Source organism: Trachypithecus francoisi, unplaced genomic scaffold (genome assembly GCF_009764315.1).
Source record: "Trachypithecus francoisi isolate TF-2019V2 unplaced genomic scaffold, Tfra_2.0 Lachesis_group18, whole genome shotgun sequence".
NCBI classification, from domain to species: domain Eukaryota; kingdom Metazoa; phylum Chordata; class Mammalia; order Primates; family Cercopithecidae; genus Trachypithecus; species Trachypithecus francoisi.
Genome location: NW_022681463.1, coordinates 26,222,306 through 26,246,477, shown reverse-complemented (window position 1 = coordinate 26,246,477; position 24,172 = coordinate 26,222,306). Strand labels below are relative to the sequence as shown.

At 33.9% G+C, this 24,172-nt stretch overlaps 1 long non-coding RNA gene across 1 annotated transcript; it reads right to left on the bottom strand.

Moving 5' to 3' along the window:
* Nucleotides 1–126: 126 nt before the first annotated feature.
* LOC117063395 lies at nucleotides 127–23,054 on the bottom strand. The gene is made up of 5 exons (XR_004428902.1): nucleotides 22,983–23,054; nucleotides 5,708–5,733; nucleotides 4,753–4,890; nucleotides 3,451–3,510; nucleotides 127–602 (listed from the first exon to the last, which is right to left on the bottom strand). It is a non-coding gene; the product is annotated as an uncharacterized LOC117063395 (long non-coding RNA).
* Nucleotides 23,055–24,172: the final 1,118 nt, after the last annotated feature.

The window sequence follows — 24,172 nt, the reverse complement described above, 5'->3', positions numbered from 1 at the left end:
TATTGCAATAATGGCATTATTTTTTCAATACTCCACTCGAGTACTATTGAGTATATGATTCCCTTAAAGCCTTTTCTTGTGTTATAAAGACTATTGCAGGACTTACTTTAACACTTACAATAATTGGAAATTATAAAGGAAACACATTCTGAAAGTTTTATTAAATAAACAGTACAAGCTACTCTATGTTGAAACCTATTTTTCCGTAATTGGCACTGAATGAGTGATGTCATTGGTACATAATTTGCAAAGGATGAATTTCATCTTGAGAATGAGTTGGTTTTCCTTTGATAGAATCCATATTGAATGTGATGCCGTAAAATGAGTCATTCAGTGGGACCCGGACAAGTGCCCGTTCTAAAACAATTACGTTTTAGGATCGTTTAAAATGTGGACCTTCACAGCACATATACTTTTTTGCTCAAAAACTTCTGTATTAGTCTATAATTTAGGTAATTGTAACATTCCATGAAAGATGAGAGAATAAAATGAAACAAATTCAATACAACAAAAATGTGTAGGGAGAGACTCTGCAAATCAGCTCCTGTCATCTTTCATCTTCAGGTAGTGCTCTTGATCTCAGCCAGAGGCCAAAAAGTGATCTTTAGGGAGTGTAGAGATATGAAGCAGAGTGAATAGTGTCCATTCAACCCTGCTTTATTACTTGACTAAGGTTGTGAATTTCAAATAACAAAGTACAAATTTTAAATGTTGCTTTTTGATAAATTGTTTAAATGGCTATGTGGGTCAGGCATGGTGACTCATTCCTGTAATGCCAGCAATTTGGGAGGCCAAGGCCGGCGGATCAACTGAGGTCAGGCATTCGAGACCAGCCTGGCCAACATGGTGAAACCCCGTCTCTACTAAAAATACACCAATTAGCAGGGTGTGATGGCGGGCGCCTGTAATCCCAGCTACTCGGAAGGCTAAGACAGGAAAATCACTTGAACCTGGGAGGTAAAGGTTGCAGTGAGCCGAGATGGTGCCATTGCACTCCAGCCTGGGCCACAGAGCTAGACTCCATCTCAGAAAAAGAAAGAAAGAAAGAAAAAGTCTACGTGAAAGTGTGGGCCAGGTGCGGTGGCTCACGCCTGTAATCCCAGCACTTTGCGAGGCAGGCGGACTGCCTGAGGTCAGGAGTTCCAGACCAGTCTGGCCAATATGGCGAAATCCCATCTCTACTAAAAATACAAAAATTAGCCGGGTGTAGTGGTGGGCACATGTAATCCCAGCTATCCAGGAGGCTGAGGCAGGAGAAACACTGGAACCCGGGAGGCAGAGGCCGGCAGTGAGCCGAGATTATGCCACTGCACTCCAGCCTGGGTGACAGAGCAAGATGCTGTCTCGAAAACAAAAAGAAAAAGAAAAAGAAAGAGTGTGCTAGTGTGTGTGTGTGTGTGTGTGTGTGTGTTGAAGTGGAGGTTTCTGTTCATTGGTACATCATACACAAACGTAAAGTTTTAGAACAATAGTCATCTATATATTCGAAGTGAATTTGATAAGCATTTGTTACTGAAATTATTACTAAATATAATAGATGGTGTGACTGAGTTATATCCACAAATATATTCTCATTAGGGATTCATCAGTTCATAAGAGATGAAGGATATGTTGTGGAGTCAGTATTTGGTTCCACTTCCTGCCATCATATTTCTTGATTGTCCTGTTACAACACAATGCCTTTCAAAGAATTGTAGTTTTCTTCTTTTAATATAGTTCCCTTTAGTTTTCCTAGTTAAGATTCTGTTGCCCTGTCTTTAATTTCATAAAAGTAAATGAAAATTTCTGCTCTCTTAATAGATTAACTATTTTTATGCATAGTCTACTTCTGTAGTTTTTGTACTATTATTATCTAATAGGATCTATGTCTTATGAAATTACTTTGTCTTTACCAACTCCATTTTGAGGGAATATATTTCATTATATTTTAGTAAAACTTTTTTTTTGAATATGATTTTTTTCTTTCACATTATCTGTCAATCAACCCTATTTTATAAGAGCTTTTTAGCTTTGCATCAAACTGCCTACTGGCTGCCAGGAAAATAATAAGCCTTACCAGAGGGTTCAAAACTGACTAAGTTTAAGGTGAAAAAATGCACTGTATCCAAAAATGCACTGTGTCCTCAGATTCTGTGTTTAGCTCTATAACTATTCTTTTTCCATTTTGCTCAGTTACTACTTTTCCTTCTTTTGTTCCTAGTTATAAAATTTCCCCAAAGATTTGTGTCCCACCCTTATCCCTTTCTCTTTTCTCCCTAATGTCAAGAGATTCAATATTTTTTAACTGTAGACATGCTAATGGTTAAAAACAATTCTGTGTATTTTTCATGCTCCCTGGGGGATATGAGTGATATTATATTTGGGCATATAGAGTATTGATTCTTGTAACTGCATACAATCCACATTTAACATCTTCTATATCAAAGTATATGCATAGATTAAATGAAATTAAATGAAATAATCCCCATTTGCTTGCACAATTTCGTTTTCAGATAAGTGAAATTAAACATCAAAGTCATATATTCTCTCAAGAGTTAAGTTACTTATTTGCATTACACATATTTAACTACTGTTAAGCTTATATAAAGTTTAAGAAATAAAAATGAACAACAAAAAAGTTTAAAAATTAGTGAAACATTGAATGTTATAGAATTTCCTCATATATTTGAGCAAAAATTAGCATAAACATATTATGAAAGCATTACAGTTTAAGTGGTAATTTATAAATTTACAATTTTGCATGCTATCAAATTATAAAATTTCTCCATTAAGACTTTGCTTAATGGTAAGTGAAAGAGAGAAACAGTTAAGCCAGGTATTACAAAAATAATTTGAGACGTTTAATTCATTCAAGTGTAGTGACTTTATCATTTTTAGAAAAATTTAACTTTAGTCTCTTGAAAGATAACTATCATCAACTACTGTGTCATCATGGTACATTATGTAGTAAAGTAGAAATGGCCTTTCATTTTCTTGGGGCCAACTCCCAGACTTAAATGCTTCAGAAATTAGGATAAATGATCATTTTGAAGGGAGAAATTTTCCTATTGCAAAAGATACATTCAAAGCTTTCTTATAGATATTACTTGCTTTGAAAATGAAGTGTGTGATGAAGCTTGTCTGTAATTAGAAAACATTAGATAAACTCTTCCCATTGTAGAAACATATTGGAACAACTATTTCACAGTAAATCAGAATTTCACTATCAAGTTATGTGATAAGCTCTTCTGTATTACTCAGTAAATCATGAAGTGTGACAATAAGGACACTCAATAAGCTCCTAAGAACTGCATAATAAATCAGGAAATTTCACAGTAAGTTGCACAATAAGCTCCACTGTATTAGTCTCTAAATCATGGGCTTCCACAAAAAGTTATATAAATAATTTCTTTCGTCTTTACCGTGTCTACTATTATTATGGGACATTCATCAGTTAAGGATAAAACTTACCAATAAATGGAAGTCTTTCACTGTAGCCATGTGTTATTGAGAAAAATAGGTATAATTTGTCTGAAATAGAAGGAAAAGCTATTGAGTTTTATAAATGTGAGTAAATAATAAAATTAATTCCAGCAACAATGTTAGCTTATGAGTGATATAGAATTCATTTATAGTAGATACTGTATTTTAAAACTCTTTAAAATTAGTTAATATTTACTTTTTATAACAAATAACATATATAAATATATTAAATATAATTATTGACAAGGGAAAGATATAAGTATCTAAAATAGAGTGAGTAACCACAACTGTAGTTCATTTTTATTGTGTGTATGTGTGAAGAACGAGAAAGAGAGATGCTTATATGCAATAATGTAAAATGTTTGTTTAATCTTGATGATCGCAAAATGTAATTAAGCTTTTAATAAATTGAAAATTTGCTGGATACAATGGTATGTGCCTGAAGTCCCAGCTAATCAAGGGGCTGAGGTGGGAGGATAGCTTGAATCCAGGAGTTCCAACCAATGAAACATAGTGAGACTTTATGTCTAACAAAAGTCAAAAATAATTTGAAAATTTATTTGAGATATATGTCTTATGTGAAATAGAAGTTAAACAACCACTGAATTAGGATTCCATTGCTTAAATGATAGGTAACTAAATGTAATTAACTATGTTATTTAAATGTCAATTCATTTTTAAAATTACCTTTAGAAACATCTATTAATAATTTTTTCAAGAAAATATTTTGAGAAAATAACAAAAGTAAGCAAATTTAGCATAAACACGGGACTTCCCAACTAAATACTACTTAGGACTATTTTATCTTTGTAATGGAAAAAAAGCCAAAATACATTTTAAAAATGTTAAATGCAGGTAATTTAAGAAAATAAGGTTTATACAAAAAATAAGATTTGTTCATAATTCTATACCTGGAATTAGAAAATCCTGTGACCCCAAATACGATAAGGCAGATGTTCCTATAATGATGACAACTAGGATTCTATGTGAAGAATAGCAGGACAAGGAAGTTCTTACTGCAAATGTCAACATCACTGGGGAGAGAGTTCTATGGAATTTAGGTCCTACTTTCCTGGGGAAAATTTAGGGAGGTTTTTTTTTTTTTTTTGAGACAGAGTCTCGCTCTGTCGCCCAGGCAGGAGTGCAGTGGCGCGATCTCCGCTCACTGCAAGCTCCGCCTCCCGGGGTCACGCCATTCTCCTGCCTCAACCTCCCGAGTAGCTGGGACAACAGGCGCCCATCACCACGCCCAGCTTATTTTTTGTATTTTTAGTAGAGACAGGGTTTCACCATGTTAGGCAGGATAGTCTTGATATCCTGACCTCGTGATCCCCTCGTTTCGGCCTCCCAAAGTGCTGGGATTACAGGCTGAGCCACCGCACCCGGCCAGGGAGTATTATTTTTAAAGTAGTATTGAACTACTGCCCCCTTAAACAGAAACACACACATAAACACAGATATATTGTTGAGTTATCTTATGATACGCTACACAAATTCTTCTCCATGTTGTTAAGCCACAGAAAATAGGAATTCTGAAGAAATTCAGATATCATCCAAGAAGAATCACCCCTACCACATCCATTGCAAGCTAAAGTCTTTGAAAAGAAGATGTTCCAGATCTGAAAACATTTTACCCTGAGCCCAGTTATTGTTGAATAAAGTGAATTAACAATAGTTACTTTTTCTTTCTTTCTTCCCTACATCAAATATTTAAGGTTTCTCATCTCTTTTTATTTTCCTTCTTGTTTTCCTTTAAATTGCTTGATGTTAAAAGAGCTCAATTTAGTGGGATCATGTAAGCCCCATAGAAGATTGAAATTGACTTTAATTATTCTAAATATCTCAGTTTAAAAAGCTTCTTTCAATAATTCTTAAATATTGTCAATTGACCCTGAGTTCGAGATAACTGTTTTTATGCAGATAATTGGCATAAATGGATTAATATTTCATCTCCAATTCTGCTCATTATATTACTTTTGACACCTATAATCTTTACATCTTTTGTTTTTTTTAATTTAAAAAATAAATTGCTTGTATCATAAAGATAAATAAATATATAGTAGAGTTACATGGAACGATGACATCTTGTTTTCATTTACTGATACTGGAAAAGTTTTTAAAACACAGAAATTTTAGGAATTCCCTGCTCAGAAATAAAGCAACACATTCTAAATTACAAATGAAAACACTGGTTGAATTTGTATGTAAAACTGTACATATGTAAGTTGAAATAAAATTCAGTTACCTTTAAAATTATATTTTCTAAAATCCCTAAGGAATATAGGAAAAGCTAATATGAGCAGAATATAAACTTGTTATTAATCATTATTACAATGTTTGAAAAGCTTTGAAACATTTAAATAAAGCCCACTGCATATTCATCTAGTATTAATATACATAAACCATAAAATACCTAAATCTTTAAGTCAACACAAAAACTCTAAGTAGATGCCTTATTAGTTCACATAGGTGATATTAAAATCTAGAAAGTAATCATTAAACTCAGCATGAGTGGATGTCAAGAATATTAATGAAGAAAATGGCATAATTATTATTCTCAAAGTCCCACATGTAATATTTCTATTTTAGCAAAACTAGAAAAGATGTCAAAACTACAAGCTTAGGATTTTGAAAGATTTGTTTTTCAAAATGTGTGGAACATTGCAGCATTTAAAAAAAATTAAACAAAGCCCCTTATTCAAAATAAATATTTTGTCATTTGCATTTAGTTTCAATATTTCATTCAGTATAATTAATCATTATAATTCAATCCATACACATCTGCTTCTAGCCAAGCTAGATTAGCTCGGTTTCACCTAGGTGGCTTCTCTTACAAGTAGAAGACCCAGCACACAGCATAATAATATAGTCAAGAAGACTGAAAGTTTCAAAGAGGTAGGTAAACCTCATAAGGACATAGGAGCTTGAGGAATGACACAATGTTGTATTCCCTAGGTTTTCTCTTTCTCTTCCATTTTTCCTACACAGGGCATCATAAAGTCTCTGTCCTAGAACCAATAGGCATAAACAAACAAACAAACAAACAAACAAACCAAAAAGCTCCAAAAAAAGTATGACAACAAAGCTCCATATTTCTATACTATGCACTGCTTTTTAGCCAAGATGTGGGAAAATGGTGGCATCACCACAGGCCTTTTTTGGCAACACTGATCCAACTGTAGCCAAGCACCAACATAACAATCATACGCTATTCATGGTTTTCGTGCCAAGAATAAAGTAGATATTCAACCTCACCCAGTTGCTTGGCAGAAGGAGACAGGATGGCTTCTCCTACTGTGTGGTGCTAGCAAACTGAATGGGGGCTGATCTTCTTGAGGAAGAAAATGGTGCTCCAACTTAATGCCAGGGTAGTGTCACTGGAATACAGTTAGTGATGTGATGAACGTCTGTAACAGGCCAAGTTAACCTTACATGCTGCCCAGAAAATCCAATGCACTGGGAACAGCAGGTATTGCACCAAAGCAGGTTTAATTAGCACAAGGCCAGCCAAGCAGATTAATGGGATAGTTATCTCAAATCTTTCTCCTGGAAAGTTCAGAGGCTAGGACTTTAAATAATTATTTGGTGGGCAGGAAATGAAGAAATGGGTGCTGCTTATTGGTTGGAGATGAAATCATAGGAATGTCCAAATGGTCTTCATGTGCTGAGAGTTTCTAAGAGGGGGTTCCAAGACAGGTTGAGCCAGTTTCCTGGTATGAATCATGGGTCTGGAAAGAGTCAGTTGGTTTCCAGAATGCAAAAATCTGAAAAATACCTCAAATACCAATATTTAAGTTCTGACAACAGTGTCATTTTCTATAGGAGCAACTGGGGAAGTTACAAATTCTGTGACCTCCATCTATGTGATTCTCAAGCAGTAAGTGATTACAGAAAGGCAAGATAGAGGACAGTGACCAGTTACCATTTTACTATGCCTACATTTTAGCAGAATTCAGGGCCCTCCCATAATCCTATTCCTGTGAACTTTCATTAGTCTTACAAGATGGTTTTGGTCCCTGAGCAAGAAGGTAGTTGGGTTTGGAAAACGACTATCATCTTTGTTTTAAAATTAACAAAGGCATTTAGCTTGTGAGGTTAAAAGCAAGATGGAGTCAGTTAGATTAGATTTCTCTCACTGAGACAATTTTTGCAAAGGTGGTTTTACCTCCAGCCCCACTTTATAACAATGAGACCTAATAAAGCATTGCAAGAAAGGGCTAATTACCACTCCACTTCGCTGTACCCTTGCATATTGTTGGCTGGCACTAACAGTGAGCTGAAACTCATCCAGTTGGCATCATCAAGACTGAACTCAAAACTCAAGGCTATAGGACTGAGGGCCAGTCAGAACGCCACTTGTTTTCAACCCTGTAGTCAACTGATTGCAATCCTCTACCCCTACCCAGAGGGAGCTGATCCTCTACCCCTACCCAGCAACAAAAATTGTAGAATAAGAAAATGGAAGATAGGTCTAGATGACACTTTAGTTTCATCAACCTCCTGTGGTGACAATGAAATCAGCAGGGAGCTGAACTTCTGCCTCTACCCTACTGCAAGAAATAAGTGATCAACATAATGAAATAACAGGATCTAATTGCTCTATGTAGAACACATTAGCCAACAATTTTTTAGTGCTCATAAGACATTCATCAAAGATAGAAAATATTATATTCCATAAAACTATAACTAAATTTAAAGAAGTTAAAAATTTATAGCATTTTTTTTCTAACCACAATGGAATCAAACTAGATTTCAAAAACACAGAAATCCTTGGAAATTTTCTAAAATATTAGAAATTCAATAATACATTTCTAAATAATGTATGGATCAAAGAGGTAGTCTCCAAGGAAATTTAATGATATACATAGGACTGAATGAAAATAATAATACAGCAAATCAAAATAACTGGGATGCAGTTAAAACAGTGCCAAGAGGAAAATGTATATCATTAAATGTTTACATTTTAAACCACAAAAACTCTCAAATCAATCATCTAGTTTCCTCAAGAAACTAGAAAGAAAAGAGCAAAATAAACTGAAAAAAGGAAAATAATAATGTTTGATCAGAAATCAGTGAAACTGGAAAAAAAATAAACCAGCAGAGGAACAAAAACACTGCTTCTCTGACATAAAATAAAATTTATAAAACTTTAGCAGGAACAGCAATAAAAAGAGAAGACATAATTTAACACGTCAAGTATGAAATAGAGATATCACTATAGACACTGCATTTAATAAAAGGATAATAAGTGAATATGAGGAGTAACTTTACATGCATAATTTCAACAACTCAGAAGAATGGATCAATTTCTTGAAAACTAAAATCTACCAAAACTTAGCCAAGATGTAATGAACAATGTAAACAGTTCTGTAACTACTGAAGCTGTTAAATTTATAAGTGAAATCTGTTTTAAAAGTTGCCAGAGTAAGATTATTTCACTGCTGAATTCTATCAAACAAATAAAGAATAATTAACTATGCTCCTTTTTTTATAGTCTATTGTAAGGGAACACTTCCCTACTATTTTGTAAAGTTACTGTGACTCTGATACCAAACCTAAACAAAGATGATATTTTTAAAAAGAAAAAAATAACTGGAGAACAATGTCATCTGTAAACATAGATGATAAAACCATCAACAGAATATTAGCAAATCTTATCCAGAAATGTGCAAAAAGCATTATACCCCATGACCAAACGAACTTTATTCAAATCATGCAAGACTTTTTTAACATTTGAAAACTGATGAAATCTTCATAAAATTTGCTGAAGAAAAAAATCAGAGTAATATTACAATTTTACACGGTACAAATTTCCACATCCATTCAGAATGATTTTTTTGTTTAATTAGAAATAGAGGGAAACCTCTTTGACTTGATGTAGTGCATCTACAGAACACCCACAGCTAACATTACTAATAGTAACATACTTAATAGTGAAGGTCATATGGTGTTTTTCTAAGACTGGGAACAAGGCAAGGGCGTTTGCTTTTGCAACATTTCTTCAACATAATACTGGAAGATCATTCCACTGTAAGAAGGGAAAAAAAGGGGAAAAAATGCATACAGATTGAAAGAAATAAAACTTTTTTTCCAGATGACATGATTGTCTATGTAGAAAATCCCAAGGGTGACACACGCACGTGCACACACACACTCTCACACACATGCACACACAAAATCTCCTAGAATGAATACATGAGTTAAGTCATAGGATATGAGCAATTGTATAAAAAATATACAATTGATTAAAAAATACAGTTGCTACATAAATTGATATATGAATATAAATTAATTTTATTTCTATATGCTTACAACAAACAAGTGAAAATTGAAATTAAAAGTGCAACATTATTTACTAGTGTTTCAAAGAAAGTAGTTAGCTCTATACTTAACCAAATATATATATAGTATTTATAGGCTAAAAGTTAAATTATAAAATCATGATGAAATAAACCAAAGCAGCCCTAAATAGATAAATATAGGGTATAAATGGGTAGGAAAACCAAAATAATTTATAGGTTCCTATATCTGTCCATCAAAATATCAGTGATGTTTTATAAAGCACAGAGAAGCTCATTCTAAAATTTACATGAAACAGCACAGAACAGAGGATAGCTAAAATTATCTTGAAAAAGAAGTGGTATCAATTGCTCTGTCAGATGTCAAGCCTTACTGTGAAAGTACAATTTGTAAAAGAAAGTGGTATTCATGAAGTAGAAGGCTCAGATCTATGAAAGAGAAGCAAGAATCATGAGAACAGAGAATCCAGAAAGAGTTTCAAAAAATTAGACCAACAGATTTTTGACAGTAGTGTAAAAATGATCCAATGGAAGGAGAAACTTTTCAGTACATAGTAGTCGAGTAATTGGATATCCGTAAGTACAAAATATTTTCCAAAAGAACCTTTACCTAAAACTCACATATTTTATAAAAAATCAGCTAAAACTAGGATCATGAGCCTAATTTAAAACACAAATCTCTAAAACTTCTTAGAAAAAATAAAATAGTAAAGAAAACATATATGGCTGAGACACAGGGCTAGGTGAAGAGTTCTTGGTCTTAACACTAAAAACACAATCCATAAAATAAAAATTGATAAACTAGACATCCACAAAATGAAAAATTGTTTTTTTTTCTGCGAAAACTCATGTGAAGAGAAAGAAAATCTAAGCTATAGACTGAAAGAAAATATTTTCAATCCATGTATCCAACAAATGTATTTCATCTAAAATATATAACGCACTCAAAACTCAACAGTATAAAACCAAATCGTCCAATTAGAAAATGGGCAATAGATGAAGAGACATTTTCCAAATAGTGCATACAGTTGATAATAAGCATATAAAAAAGATGTTCAACACCATTAACCATTAGGGAAAGGCAAATTAAAGCAATAGTGATATATCACTACACACTTAGAATGAGGAAAATCAAAGAGGATTAACATCAAATGTTCATGAGCATATTAAGTAACTAGCTCGACCACGCTGACATTGCTAGCCAGAATGTAAAACAGACCAGTCACCTGGAAAAGGTTGTGGCAATTTCTTACATAACTAAACATTTGTTTATAATATGTTCCGGGAATAGTACTCTGGGGCATTTAATTCAGAAAAATGAACACTTATATTAATAAAGCTTGAAAGTAAATATTATAAGCACCTTTGTTCATAATAGCCAAAAACTGGAAATAATTCCAATATCCTTCAATACAAGAAGAGTTGAACAAACTATGGTATATCTATACTATAAAATAATACTCAGTGATAAAAAGCAGTAAAAATGAGATAGCAATGTAGATAACGCTAAAATAATTATTCTGAGTAAAAATGCTAATCTCGAAAGGTTGCATACTGTACAATTGCATCTATATTACATTCATGGAATAATAAAAATACAGAGATTCAGAGCGGGTTAGTTTTGCCAGGGATTAGGAAGCAGAGGTTAGAAGTGGCTAAGATTACAAAAGGAGATCCTTATGATGCAGCTGTCCTGTATATTGACTGTGAGGGGGTGGTAAAACAAATCTGCAGATGGGACAAAATTGCATAGAACTAAGGTCACATACACACTTATCCATGCACACACATGCAAGAATGCATGTAAATCTGGTGAAATCTGAATAAAATGGATGGATCAGGTCGATATCAATTTTCTGGTTTTGATATACTGCCGCAATGCAAGAGGTTACCACTGTAGGAAACTGGGTGAAAGGTATATAGATTTTCTCTCGGTATTAGTTTTTCCAACTGAAGGGGAATCTATAATTATGTCAAAAATAAATAAATAAATCCATCCAGTGTTGACACAAATGTAATGGATAATAAAATCATGTAATTTTTAATGTTTGATGGGATATTGCTTAACGCTAAGAAAATCATTTTTGTTTACCTACTTTTATGAAAAATATATGCCCTTGAGAAGAATTTCTCACATTCCTATGTCATTAGCTCATACGAAAGGTAGCAAGTGATGCAAACTAATGTGTGAATTGCCATAAAACAATAACTGAAATATTTAAATCAAATAAAAATTTGTTACAACAAATAAGATTATTGGTAGGGAACTGATTTCAAAGATATTTTGCTTCTATTCCAGAGTTGAACTGCCCCTTAGAGCAGTGATTACATTTTAATAGTTTTTCTAGCCTTTATTATGTAAATATTACATATTATATTAATATATATATTCTTATTTAGATAATTTCTTAAAAATAAATTCAGTTTTCAATTACTTTAGGATAAGCTGGTGAAAATAGTCCCCTGTACATATTATGTGCCATGGTTTTCAACCCTGCCTCTAAACCAATAACCTTAGTTTATTCTATATTTGAACATCATATTTCATTTATCTGCTGCATTTTTGTTCTTCAAAAAATTACTATTCTATTTAGTGCTAATTTCACTTTTTTCTCTAAAATATTTTAGGGATTGATGTGTATTTAAAATCTTGTCATGATTATGTGAGGTGAATGACTTATAGTGTTATCTTTTCTTGAAAATCAATTTTATCTTCCTGTTGACTGCATTTTATGCTTTCTTTCCTCTCATCCTAAAAAAAGTTCTGAAATGAAGCCAACTTATAATGAGATGTCCTCTGAAGTAATCAAATATTACACTGAGAGTCATCCATCACAGAAGGCCTACAAGTTTCTGTTACCTATATCCTTGGAAAATGTGAATTAAGTAATTACAAATAAAAAGTTGACGATATCATTTGTGCTGTTTCATTGTGTTAACTTATATGGCTGGTTGGCAACTCTAAAGCTGCGCCAGAGACAGGGGAATGCCATATCTTTGTATTATGTTGTGAATGAGTGACTCATAATTTGAGGTTAATATTGTGCTTCAAATACAAATGACATACCTAATGTGGAAGTAAGAGCAAAATCATATGTCCAGATTACGTATATTTCCGTTTTATTTTGGGTGAGGTCAGTTTGATCAATATACATAGCTGAGCTTTAAATATAGAATGGAATCAAGAAATTCGGTTTGGTAAAAAGAAGTTTTAAAGAGAACAAGATGTTCAATTCTACATTAATCATAGATTACATCAAAAGTCATTAAATGGCAACAGCTAAGACAGAAAAATATCTTAGCTAATTCTTTGTTTTAAAGATATTCTATAATTTATATTTCATTACTCTTTTATTGTAAATTGGAAGGTAAAATATATGTTTCTGTGTGATGTGGGCATATGTGTGTAGAAGTCAACTGTGCTTTGTCAATAAAACACCACGTAGTAATTTTAAATAGGGTTTTCTTTCTGATGAGCTCTACAGTCATCACCGTTATATGCAAAATATGAAAGTAGTAAATAATATAAAATAAACCATTATGTGTCTGGGCACGGTGGGTCATGCCTGTTATCCCAGCACTTTGGGATGCCAAGGTGGGAGAATCACTTGAGGTCAGGAGTTCAAGACCAACCTGACCAACATGGTGAAACCCATCTCTACCAAAAATACAAAAATAAGCCAGGTGTCATTGTGGGTACCTGTAAGCTGCTTGGGAGGCTGAGGCATAAGAATCACTTGAACCCAGGACACGGAGGTTGCCATAAGCCAAGATTGCGCCAATGCATTCCAGCCTGGGAGACAGAATGAGACCCTGTCTCAAAATAAATAAATAAACAACCAACCCATTATGCTCTCTTAAAGGGCACATAAAACATTTCTCTTAAAAGTGAAAATACACTGTAGTTATAATAAAAATTTATGTGTCTTTTGTCCACATGTTTGTACCATGGTCCTCAAACCTTTCAGAATATCTAGCCCATGTATCAATTCTAAGATGAAAGAAAAAATTTTGTGAATGAATATTGGGTACAGAAAGTAATTATGCAGTTGGGGTTATCAGCCCAATTCAGTGAACCTACACATGAAATAACATAGGTAGCTCAAGTGACTTCAGAAAATTCCTTCCCACCAACAGTGTATAAGCATTTCCTTTCTTCTGCAGCCTCACCAGCATTTGTTGTTGTTCGACTTTGTAGTAATAGCCATTCTGACGGGTGTGAGATGGCATCTCATTGTGGTTTTGATTTGCATTTCTCTGATGATTAGTAATGCTGAGCATCTTTTATATGTTTGTTGGCCATTTGTATGTCTTCTTTTGAGAATTATCTGTTCATAATTTTTGCCCATTTTTAATGGAGTTATTTGTTTTTTGCTTGCTAATTTAAGTTCCCTAGAGAGTCTAGATATTAGGCCATTGTCAGAGGCATAGTTTGCATATATCTTCTCTCATTCTGTAGGTTATCTGTTTGCTCTATTAATCGTTTATTTTCCTGGGAAGGAGCTCTTAATTTAATTAGGTCCCACTAGTCTAGTTTTGTTTTCACTGCAATTGCTTTTGGGGACTTAGCAAAAAAAAAAAAAAAAAACTTTTGCCAAGTTTGATGTCGAGAAGACTATTTCCTATTTTTGTCTCCCAGGATTTTTATAGTTTGAAGTCTTACATTTAAATCTTTAATACATTTTGAGTTAATTTTTATATATGGTGAAATGTAGGGGTCTGGCTTCAATCTTCTGCATATGGCTAGCCATCTATCCCAGCACCATTTTTTTAATGAGGTGTCCTTTCTCCATTGCTTGTCTTTGTTGACCTTATTGAAGATCAGATGATTTTAAGTGTATGGCTTTCTTTCAGAGTTTTCTATTTTGTTCCATTCGTCTATGGGTCTGCTTTTGTACCAGTACTGTGAAATTTGGTTAATTTAGCCTTATAGTATAATTTGAAGACAGATTGTCTGATGCCTTCAGCTTTGCTCTTTCGCTTGGGATTACTTTGTTTGGGCTCTATTTTGTTCCTATATAAATTTTAGAATTTATTTTTTCTAATTCTGTGAAGATGTTGGTAGTTCGATTGGAATAGCACTGAATTGATAAATTACTTTGTGTATTATGGCCATTTAAAAAATATTGATTCTTCCAATCAATAGTGGAATGTTTTTCCATTTATTTGTATAATTTCTGATTTCTTTCACCAGTGTGTTGCAGTTCTCCTTGTAGAGATCTTTCACCTCTTTTGTTAGATATATTTCTAGGTATTTGTCTTTTTTGTGGTTATTGTAAGTGAGATTGTGTTCTTGGTTTCACTCAGTCTGGACATTGTTGGTGCATAGAAATGCTACTGATTTTATACATTCATTTTATATCCTAAAACTTTATTAAAGTTGTTTATCAATTCTGGGAGTCTTTTGGCAGTCTTTAGGATTTCCTAGGTTTAGAATTATATCATCAATGAGGAAAGATAGTTTTACTTCTTTTTTTCCCCCTATTTTCGTGCCTTTTATTTATTTCTCTTGCTTGATTGCTCTGACTAGGACTTCTAGAACTACGTTGAATAGGAGTTGTGAGCATGGGCATCCTTGTCTCGTTCCAGTTCTCAAAGGGGATAGTTCGAGCTTTCGCTCAGTCAGTATGATGTTGGCTGTAGGTTTGTCACAAATGGCTCTTATTATCTTGAGGCATATTTTCAATGCCCGGTCTTTTGAGAATTTTTATCATGCATCTTATCGAAAGCTTTCTCTGCATCTATTGAGATGATCTTATGGTTTCTATTTTTGATTCTGTTTATGTGGTGAATCACATTTGTTGATTCCTGGATGTTGAACCAGCCTTGCATCTGAGGGACAAAACCTACTTGATCATGGTGTATGAACTTGATATGCTGCTGGATTTGATTTACTGGTGTTTTGTTGAGGATTTTTGCATCTATGTTCATTTGAAATATTGGTCTGAAGTTTTATTTTACTGTTGAGTCTCTGCCAGATTTTGGTAACAGGCTGATGCTGGCTATACAGAATGGGTTAGGGAGGAGCTCATTCTGCTCAATTTTTTAGATTAGTTTTAGTAGGATTGGTACCAGTTCTTCTTTGTCTGTCTGATAGAATTCAGCAGTGAATCCATCCTCCAGAACTCTTTTGCTTGACAAGTTCTTTATTAGTCATTCAATTTCAGAAGTTGCAGTCTGGAGATTTCTCAAAGAACTTCAAACAGGGCTAACGTTTAACCCAGCAATGACATTACTAGATATATACATCCCCCCAAAAAATAAATCATGTTACCTAAAAGACATATGCATTTGTATATTCATCACTGTGCTATTAACAATAGGAAAGACATGGAATTAACCCAAGTGTTCATTAATGGTAGGTCGGATAAAGAAAATGTGGTACATATAAACCATGGAATACTACACAGCCATAAAAAAGAATAAAATTATGTCCTTTGCAGCAACATAGATAGAGCCGTAATCCTAAGCAAATTAATACAGGACTACCCAACTAAATACCGTATGTTCTCATTTATAACTGAGAGCTAAGCATTCAGAACATATGGGCATAACTATAGAAGCAATAGACACTGTGAATTACTAGAGGGTGGAGTGAGGGGAGTTGGGTTTATGAACTACCTAGCAGGTACTAAGCTCACTACCAGGGTGACCAGATCTGTACTCCAAACCTTAGCATCATGCAGTATCCCCATGTAAACAATCTGCACATGTATGCCCTGTATCTAAAATAAAATTTGAATTTTTTTCAAAAAACAAAATTCAAATGATTTACCTCCTCCAAAGAATTCCACCTTCAGCCAATTGTACCTCAATTTCTTTTCTTTTCTTTTCTTTTTTTCTTTTCTTTTTTTTTTTTTTTTTTTTGAGAGGGAGTCTTGCTAGGTCGCCCAGACCAGAGTGCATTGCCGCCATCTCGGCTCACTGCAAGCTCCGCCCCCCAAGTGCCCGCCATTCTCCTGCCTCAGCCTCCCGAGTAGCTGGGACTACAGGTGCCTGCCACCTCGCCCAGCCCATTTTTTGTATTTCTAGTAGAGACGGGGTTTCACCGTGTTAGCCAGGATGGTCTTGATTTCCTGACCTCGTGATCCGCCCACCTTGGCCTCCCCAAGTGCAGGGATTACAGGCGTAAGTCACCGCGCCCGGCCGATTTTACCTCAATTTCACAGTGGAATTTATATGTTTATTAAACTTAGGCACCTCTTGGCTATATAAATCTTTCCAGTACAATGCAAATACCAGATTGTTAGCATACATTAAACAAATAAGGGCTCCTTGGGAATAGGCAGGACCCCTGGTTGTGGTAGGAAGATAAAGGGGCTCAAAGTTAATTCATGGGACTCCCTGTTTGCAGAAAAGGGTCTAAGTGCTGATCAATGTCCTAAGACAAGATTGGCCCCATTTTTGAATAATAAAAAAATACAAGTCTGTGTTCTGCTTGGTGTGCAAAAGAGCGCGTTGATGCATTTTCTCATTCATTTGATCAGCCTAGACTTGGTCTACAATTAATAAACTACTATTAAATGAATTCTGAAAATAATACTGGAGAATATGTATAGTTTTATGTAGAAAAAGTAAATTAAGAAAATAATTCTTCTGGCCGGGCGCGGTGGCTCAAGCCTGTAATCCCAGCACTTTGGGAGGCCGAGACGGGCGGATCACGAGGTCAGGAGATCGAGACCATCCTGGCGAACACGGTGAAACCCCCTCTCTACTAAAAAAATACAAAAAACTAGCCGGGCGAGGTGGCGGGCGCCTGTAATCCCAGCTACTCGGGAGGCTGAGGCAGGAGAATGGCGTAAACCCGGGAGGCGGAGCTTGCAGTGAGCTGAGATCCGGCCACTGCACTCCAGCCTGGGCGACAGAGCGAGACTCCGTCTCAAAAAAAAAAAAAAAAAAAAGAAAATAATTCTTCTAATTTTTCTGTGATTTTTAATTTATTTTCACTTAAAAATGAGACTGGCCAACTACCCTATGATTGGAATTTTAGGTAATTAATTTTACTAAAGGAAGGTAGATTGCACATAACAAGAACTGAATACTTATGATACAAATAAAATTATTTAAATATGTTATATTCACATATAACCCAGGAAAACAAATATGAGTGTATGTTCTGATTGGTGTGCGAAAGGACAAGTTGATGCATTTCCACACGCATTTGATCAATTATTACCAATCTTTGAATAGACAGACTGAAGGGAGGTATTTTTTAAAAACCTTGTTAGATAAATTTGGTCTGTACACGTATTTCACTAACAATGTAGTTCTTAAATTACACTGCCTTAATAATAAATTATGTAAATGAGAAATTAATATAATACCCTTAAAACAGCATCTTTTGTAATGTTTGAATCTATAGGTTAAAGTAATATTATACCAAAATTTAAACTAAGCATTTTAGATGGCCCCAAGGTACCAGTGTACCAACAAAAATTATCAGATTGGAAGATACTAGATTTGACCTCATACAGATGTTTAAGAGATATCCTTAAAGAAGACTCCCGATAAATCACAAGGATATTTCTGCTCGCCTCATTTCTAGGCTGATCTTTTGTGATTTTACAGCCACCCATGGTAATAATTTGCAGTCTTATACTCACCTTCCTTATGCTGAAACATGTTTGCCCCCTTCATGTGTGTTAATGTGCCTGAAATCCCCAAATTGGATGGAAGTAAATGGGCACTTTCAGTATCACTTTTCATCTTGGGATAAGAGTTTATCACAGTCTTGTGGAAACTTATGTTAACAGTTTACTTAAGTAGACACAATAATCAGCAGTTAAAGCATTGTCTTATTGGGAAATGGGAAAGACCAAGAAGTAGGTGATATAAAAATCGGATTGTTTGGTTTTCCTTTTCTCTCCCTCTTAGCTCCTAGAATGAATGCTCTTACAGCTCAGACGTCTCTTTTTTTAAGACAAATTTTGACTGTGCTGAGACCAGGGCTTATCAGTTTTTGTATCTAAAGAAAACTTTATATTTATAAATCGATGCTATAGGTTAAAGGCAGCTTTCTATAACTGTGGGTTAGTGCTCTTAAAGTGCTTATCCAAATTCCTATTCTACAGGAATGAGAATTTACATTTTATCTGTGTCTCCCAAGATTGCCACAATGGTGACCTCACTTGTGTCTAGTAATTTTATTTATTACTAAATTTAGCACATTAAAAACAGGAAATTTTGAACTTTTCTTTGGAGTTAGCAACTTTGTGACTTCCATTTGCTTAAGCATTCGTTACATGCTCTCATGCCTTCATCTCGTTTAATAAACTAATTCGTAAATTTTAAATTTCATGTCACTCTGTATAGCATGATAAACTCTCATGCTGTCCCTCCCTTTAGTCATCCTAATCCCATACTCCTGTCAGAGGCATTTTATCATCTGACATCAACACAAGAAGGGTGAGTAGAGTACAACAAGATATTTTGAGAGAGAGGCCACATTTACATAATTTTTTACAGCATATTGTTGCAATTGTTATATTTTATTGTCAGTTATTGTTGTTAATCTCTTATTATGCCTGGTGTATTAGTTAAACTTTATTATAGGTATGCATGTGTAGGGGAATAATGGCATCTACAGGGTTTGGCACTATCCACAGTTTCAGACAATCCCTGGGGGTCTTGGAGCACATCACTCATGGATAAGGACAGATTACTGCATATTATGCTACATGATTATTACTCAGAAGTAAATATTATATTACATATGTTTTTACTTGACTCTGTTAAATGTTCTATTGTGAAATAAGAATGTGGAAAACTACATGGAATCAAACCATACAATTTAGCCAATAATTATGAAGCAAACATCCAAGTAAATACTATTTATGTCCAGAGCTTGCCTTCACCTGTCCTGTCAGTTATAACTCATCCGTCGTCTCTTAAGCTAGTCACTATAATGGATATATTTTTCCTGTGTAGCTCACTTTTAAGCACAATTAACACCTGGAGAAGTGTGCTTTCAAATACTATATATAAATCTGAATGGCAAATTAAACTCTAGCAAGCTATTATAAACTAAATTACTACTATCACATCTTTTTATAAGCTAAGCAAATTATAGGGAAAAGTATTATTTATCCCAATTGAACCATGATGAAATTGAAATTGTTCTCCATAAAATATCATAATTTACAGAGTTGTAAATTTTAGAACCAGTTCTGACACCCAGTCTTCATGCCTCTTTCACTCCTTTCTTTTTTTTCCTGACAAAATAGAAAGACACTTAATGTTGTAAAAAGAAACTGCATTAAGAATACAAAGGCATTCTTGGTTCTCTTCCAAGGTCAGCTGTCATCTTTGCTTTGTGTGCTGGGTACATCACTTAATTTTTTTTATATAGAAATAAATATAAAATTAAATGATAGACATTAAACTACCTCATAAATTAAGTGACTGTCAAAACTGTGACTGTTATTTTTCTCTTAAACAGAAATTCTAGTCATGAGACAAAATAATTATTAAACATAATAATGATTATGGTGATAACTATCATTTATGGATTGCTTATTGTCAAGCATGCTAAGTACTGTATATACAGTTTATGATTTATCCTTATTGACTTAAAATCAAGAATGAAATCCAAATCCGCTCCATCTAGATTCCTCACTTTTATCAGTTCTCCTGAATTGTTAGCTGTATACCTCTATAGCTGTTATCTATATTTATTCATCTATGTATCTAGCTACCTATACATGTGAATACACAAACCTATACAATAAAATAGGAAAAACATTTTACAGTTTAGTTTTTGATTAAGATAATTATATACATTGTATATGTGCCTATAAATGTGATTTTTAGTGTGAAAAACATTCTAAATTATTTGTTAAATCAAATACTTGAACTATTTGAAAAGTTAATAATTGTTCAATATGTGAATACATTTAAGAACCAAAAGAAATAAAGGCCGGGCGCGGTGGCTCAAGCCTGTAATCCCAGCACTGTGGGAGGCCGAGACGGGCGAATCACGAGGTCAGGAGATCGAGACCATCCTGGCGAACACGGTGAAACCCCGTCTCTACTAAAAAATACAAAAAACTAGCCGGGCGAGGTGGCGGGCGCCTGTAGTCCCAGCTACTCGGGAGGCTGAGGCAGGAGAATGGCGGAGAAGCTCGGGAGGTGGAGCTTGCAGTGAGCTGAGATCCGGCCACTGCACTCCAGCCCGGGCGACAGAGCAAGACTCCGTCTCAAAAAAAAAAAAAAAAAAAAAAAGAAATAAAAACATTTTAACTTAAATGATGTGTCACTAAACCTATTTATTAAACTAATATCACATAATAGTTTTATAGTTGACAATCTCTTTAGAAAAGCATGTGATAACCAGTAATTTAGTCAAGATTTCAATAAAAAGTATATTCCTTTCATTAATATGTTTATAGAATATCTAATATTGATAAGGACCATCTATGTAGAATTATATGTAAAATGACTTATGTTTTATCTTACCAAAATAAAATACTGTTTCAAAGGTACTGTTATGATTTGGCTGTGTCTCCACCCAAATCTCATCTTGAATTGTAGTTCTCAGAATTTGCATGTGTTGTGAGAAGGACCTGGTGGGAGAAACTTGAATCATGGGGGTGGTTTCACCCATACTGTTCTCATGGTAGTGAATAAGTATCATGAGAACTGATGGTTTTATAAGGGGTTTCCACTTTCACTGCTCTCTCATTCTCTCTTTGCCGACTGCCATGTAAGACATGCCTTTCACCTTCCACCATGATTGTGAGGCCTCCCCAGAACCTGGAACTGTGAGTCCATTAAACCTCTTTTTCTTTATAAATTACAGAGTCTCAAGTATGTCTTTATCAGCAGCATGAAAACGGGCTAATACAGGTACTATTCAAAATCAGTAATTATTTCAATTACTTATGTAATTGACTAAGTTAGTTGAATTTGTGTGATATTTAAACAGCTTGATAGTTTTTATTTGAGCTAGTTTATCTGCTAGTATTTTTATGTTTTTATATATTTCATCATAACTGTGTATTTCTCCTTTCTTCTTTTTCTTCCTGTCTCCCTTCCTTCTTTTCCTCTTTTACTCCCTCCCTTCGTTCATGTGGATAGAATATGGTGATCAAATTTAATTTCAATTTTAGTTGATAATTGTTAAAATTAGTTAAGATTCAATAATATTACAGTAATTTAGCACAGTGTTTACCAATATTGGGCTATGTAGCAGATAACTATGTTAGCAAATAAATCTGTGACATTAATTAGCTCTTAAAATCAATAAAATTTTAGGAAAGTCATTTCCTGAAAGAGTAATTCAAATTAGGAAAAAAATGTAATATCCCCCTCCCTTACTTTTCTGCTATATTTGAACTTTCGTTGTATTCTGCCCTCATTCATAACTAGATAAAATAAATGTAATTAATTATTGCTAGCTTTATTATTAGAGAGTTAAATAGAAGAACTGATGGGGAAAAAATTAACAGCACACTGTACCACTATTTACTGTTTCATCCTTGGGATTTTGGGTAACTCATTATTTCTACATTTAAAACTTCCCAAGCCATTTTTCTAACAACCTTGACCAGCAGACTTGAGGTAGGTAACCTGCTTTAAATTGCTTTGCGTAACTCATGTAGAAATATTCTCAATGTGTGCAGTTGCATTGTGTATTTATAAGCTCTAGTGCTCTACCATGAAGTTTGAATTAACACAACTATAGAAATGAGCTGATAATGCCCTTAATTTCTTAAACTATACCTCTCATTTCAAGACTTTCCCATCAATGCTTTTAGAAAAAGATACAATGTCTCTGATTTTTATTCACATTTTCCTAGAATAGGAACACAATATGCACTTATCTTTATTTTCAACGTCTCTTAATATTAAAAATTACAACATTTGACATTTGTATGCTACTTTAATTTTTACAATATGGCCAGAGTTTTCTAATATGTACTTTAAGGTGTCTCCAAGTTACAGGTCTACAAATTAACATGAACAAAAATATTCAACAATATTTCCCTGAAGAAACCATTTAATCATGGTAATGCAATCAAACCTGCTAACTCGTGTAAGCCCACATATTTATTATAACTATTTAATTTTAGAAATCAACAACCCTCATGAACATTAAAAGTGTCATCCACACACTTTTAACAACTATATTTTAATGCCATAAGCATCAAGTGTTTGAAAGAAATCACCATAAGGTAGGTTTTATGAATTTTCAGTGGACTGTATGCTTCGTCAAATGCACACCTCAAAAATATGTGACATTCTTTCTGTCCTACTACCACTCATATAAATAATCTTCTGTCAAATGTGTGGTGTCCCATCTATCCAGATAGAAGCCACATTTTAAAGAAGAATCCTGGGCCATGGCCTTATTTTGCCTAGATTTAAATCCCCTGCATTTCTTATTATATTCAAAACCTTACTAAGGCATATAGAAAGGAGGTAAGTAGCTATAAGACATATCTGTCTCTTTGTGTTTTTTATCTAAATGTCTTTAATGCTCTCTATTATTCTAAAATTAGTTTTTATTTTTAAAGTAAATATGTCAACAACTTCTTCATGTTGTAATGTATGTATCTATGTAATCCTTGTGCATGTCTCCTTTAGCACATACATGACCATTTCTCTAGAGTACATACTTGTGGAACCATAAGCAAATAATTACGGGAAAAAAAGGAGCAAATGAATTTGGAGAGAATCTGGAAGGCAATGAATTCCATTCTTTTAAACTGAATTTTGAAAAACACCAAGAATAGCCAATCATATGTAGAATTCTAATAAAAGGACATTCAAACAGACGCATATGTAGAATTCTAATAAAAATGTATTCAAATAGAGGCATATGTAGAATTCTAATAAAAGTATATTCAAATAGGGGTGTATGTAGAATTCTACTTGTTTACTAATTGCAATTCTAACTATGTAGGAGAGAATATAATCGAGAGCTATAGTTTAGGGAAATATTAAGTGTCATTTTCATGGAGATGTAAAAAAGTAGACTGCTTTAAAAATATTTAGCAATAGTTGATGTGTGAATAATAGAAAACATGAGAAATAAGCTTAGATTTGTTGAAAGAGAGCAGAAAAATATACTACAGACATGACAGTCCAGGCTAGTGGAATCAGTGTATTTCATCTTAGAAAAAAAAAATAAGTGTAGGTATAAAATAGACTAGATTTGAGGGTCAGAGTCTAGAGACAGAACTACCTTTATTTATTTTATTTTTTTTAAAATGCATATGGCATTTATCATGCTTCAAGGACATCAGTAATAATCTGTAAGTCATAATAAATAATTCAAACATCACCATAACAACAATGTGAAGTAAATCAAGAGCTTCAAGTAGAGGAGTAGGCACAGGCATATATTGCCTTTAAACATGCTATACTTGTGTCAGTGTTAGCAAGAATGAAATAGGAGCACTAACTCAGAA